This window comes from Mastomys coucha, unplaced genomic scaffold (assembly GCF_008632895.1).
Source record: "Mastomys coucha isolate ucsf_1 unplaced genomic scaffold, UCSF_Mcou_1 pScaffold8, whole genome shotgun sequence".
In the NCBI taxonomy this organism is placed as follows: Eukaryota; Metazoa; Chordata; class Mammalia; order Rodentia; family Muridae; genus Mastomys; species Mastomys coucha.
The window spans coordinates 46,380,674-46,384,342 of record NW_022196914.1 but is presented as its reverse complement, the minus strand read 5'-3'; the positions used below and the strand labels follow the sequence as shown (position 1 = coordinate 46,384,342).

The window sequence follows — 3,669 nt, the reverse complement described above, 5'->3', positions numbered from 1 at the left end:
TTTGAATTAGAAGGTTCTTCCTAAACAAGCTTTCTCAGTTCCCCTTAGAGGATAGGGGGAAATTTAAAAAATCAGACAGCCTAAAAGGAAGTGGGTTACAAATAAGCTGGTAAGCTACAAAGTATATAAAAGACAAAGCTACTGTGGCTGTCAGAAAAAGATTTTGTGGTTAGAAAAAAAGTGAGAAAAGGAAGGAAAGGAGGGACAGAGAAGGGTTCACTTCATGATTAATTCTGTTCTTAATGGAATCTTTTATAGAAAGTGATGATAGCTAGAGGAAATTTAAATATTATTCACCAGTTTCTTTCTACAGTCTTCTCTGTAGTAATTATTATCAAAACAATGTTTTTGTCATTAACAGAGCAGTTATTCAACATGAAGGATTATCCTACAGAGCGGGTACCAGGTACCTTGGGTACCACCTACCAAATTTGTGAAGTAAACCCAAGCTTGTCAATATGTCCAAAGAAGCAAGTCTGCCATTTTGTTTTGAAATAGCTACAAATGATGTAGAAATAGAGATCTGGCAATGGGACATACACACATGAGCACACACATACACACACACACACATGCAAACACACACATACATTGACTCACATATGCACACATACATATATCATACACTCACACACAAACACACACACACACACACACACACACACACATAAACAAATCAGCTTCTGTTTGTGAGCTGTTTCTTAAGTATGATACAAATTTAGCCAAAGTGAATCAAAAAACCATTGCATTACCTTTGTATAATTGTCCTATGTACTGTTTCTTAGCATTATAGCAGATCTACTCTCTTATATGTATGATACATTGTACTTGATAATGCGAAGCAGACTTATCTACAACAATTAAGTAGTCTTAAAGGCAACACAGGAAAAATGAGAAAAGCCACCCCCATTTTCTAGTTGCCTACCATACAATGAAATTCATGTTCAAATATAGGATGAATGGCAAGACATGAAACTAAACATATGACCTAATTCCCAGATTACAATTTGTTAGAGTTTGAAAAGTGTTCAGAACATTCTAAAAACTAAATTTATAGAATGTCTTAGAAAATATGAGTAAAAACAACACACATACACACTTATTCATTCATTCATTTTTGGTTTTAAATGGAATCCAAATGTCACATGAGTTACCTTCCCACATCTAGCTTCATGTTAACAACCATTCTAACTGACAATAGAGTTGAGAATATATTGCAGAAATCATTAGCAGAAACATGATTTTCCAAATTCAACCCAAATTTCTCTTATTTTTTTATTTCAATTTTGCTTTGGGAAGAGGTACTTGTTTTCTTAATATAAATTCCATAACATTAAGTGGCCAACTTTACCTTGCTTGAAAATCCTTTCAAATGGAAGAGTTCTGAAAACAAGTCCCTTTTCTAACATTGTCATTTGTGAGAAGGAAACCCATGTTTTAGCAAGAACCCCTATGTGTAACTCCTGCTGCATGGATAGCATGGCACAGTCTTATTTCTCTTCACTTCACAAAGGCAGTGGCCATAGGCTCCCAAAAGTTATATGGTCTTGTGTGAGGTTTACATCATGACTCAAAACTATAATTATCACTGGGTGAGTTAATTCATCAGGGAGACTGAGTCTCACTGAAGACTGGGGCCATCATTATGACATCATCCCTTCCTGGGTTTTCTCTCTACAGTCACAAGCTTTATGCACAAACTTCATTAAGGATATCTCCATGTGCAACTTTTTAGGTCAGGAAACATTGCTTGACTTTCCATTGCTACCAATAGGACTAATTGGTTTCCCTGGGCTCAGCAAGAAGTCTGCTGAGCCAGATAAGATGCATGGATTCAACTTGATAAAATGACTCCCCTCTCCAGTAGTAAGTAAGCATTGCAAATTCAGTGCACCATTAAAGACCAGATCTTTTAATTTAAGTATTATCTTGAAAATACATTGAAATTGCCATACTGAAAATTTCTGTGAGAAGCAAAGAGTCAAGATATACCCAGAAAACACCTTTCTTTTTACTGTATAAAGATTTTAAAGTGGCAGGTGGTAGAGCCAAGTAAAAATTAATTCTTGATACATACAAAAGACACAAGTAATTGGGGAAGGAGTGCTTGGTTGGTTGATTGTGTTTCTTTTTTATTGGATTTTATGTATATTTTTTTAAGATTTTATTCCAGGCACGACAATGGTGGGCCAATACAAGCTAGTTACTACAATGAGTTTTATGTAAAAAAATAATCAGGGCCATTCTCAAATACAGAGAAAATGTGAAAATTTATAGACAAGAAGTAGAGTAGAATGAGTGCACAGAAAATTACTTGGATTGAACCACCTGAGTAAAAAAAAATTGAATTAAGCTATTCAAAGCCAAGATGATCAAAGACCATTTGGGTGATGGGAAAAAGTGAGAAATCTGACCTAAGAGGGGAACTCATTAGAATTTAGGGGAGAAGATTCTGACTAAATTGACATTCTGGAGTTTGGCTCAGAGTTGGTAATGCAGAGATGAACACAAAAGCCTGAAAGTTGGAATACAAACACAAAAAACTTGAGGGCTGCATGGCTAGAAGCAGACCATCAAGAGAGCTTCGTTAGTATTGATAGAAAGAATAGTCTACGGCCATACAACCCTGAACGCGCCCGATGTCGTCTGATCTTGGAAGCTAAGCAGGGTCGGGCCTGGTTAGTAGTTGGATGGGAGGCCTGTGAATACCGGGTGCTGTAGGCTTATAAAAAAAATTTAAAAAAGAATAATAATGCTGTCTAGTGATCTCTGTCAGGTATGTGGACTGAACATTGTCAGCTGATTTTGATGTAGCTTTCAAAAATATTAATATACTATATTTTTAATAAGAATTTTAGACTTCAGCAATGCTCCAATGGTAGATGAGAAGGAGAGAGACAGGAGAGAGATTTTCTATTGTTTTTCTTTGATTAAACCAGCACTTTATTTGTACCTTAAAAACTGTCTTAATTTTGCAGAATGAGTTTGTACAAATCACATAATTAACATAAAGAATAAAGTACATATAATAAAGAAAACCTGAGAAAATAATGACATTATTCTTTTTAAAAATATTTATATATTTTATGTATGTGAGTACACTATAGCTGTGTAGATGGTTGTGAGCCTTCATGTGGTTGCTAGAATTGAATTTTTAGGACCTCTGCTCACTCTGATCAACCCACTCGCTCTGGCCAAAAGATTTATTTATTATTATATATAAGTACACTGTAGCTGACTTCAGATGCACCATAAGAGGGCATCAGATCTCATTGCAGGTGGTTGTGAGCCACCATGTGGTTGCTGGGATCTGAACCCATGACTTTTGGAAGACCAGTCAGTGCTCTTACCCACTGAGCCATCTGGCCAGCCCCTACATTATTCTTTCAAATCGCTTAACTACCATTTCTTTAATAACCACTAAGTAAAAAGTGGTTCAGTAGTGAACATTCCAAAGGGTCTATTTATAGTCAAAACTCTTAATAACTGGGTTTTTTTTTACTTATTAAACTCATCCATCAAATCTCCAAATAGCAAGTACAAGTCACAGGGCGAAATGTGGACAATAGCTTCTCCCTGTGGCACTAGAAGTCAGTATGATTTCAATGGGGCTTTGTGGAATTTCTTTTCTTTTCTTCTCTTCTTTTCTCCTATCCTCTCCTCCTCCTC

At 35.9% G+C, this 3,669-nt stretch overlaps 1 pseudogene; it reads left to right on the top strand.

Moving 5' to 3' along the window:
* Positions 1–2,608: 2,608 nt before the first annotated feature.
* Positions 2,609–2,724, top strand: LOC116084033 (annotated as a pseudogene).
* The last annotated feature ends 945 nt before the right edge of the window (positions 2,725–3,669 follow it).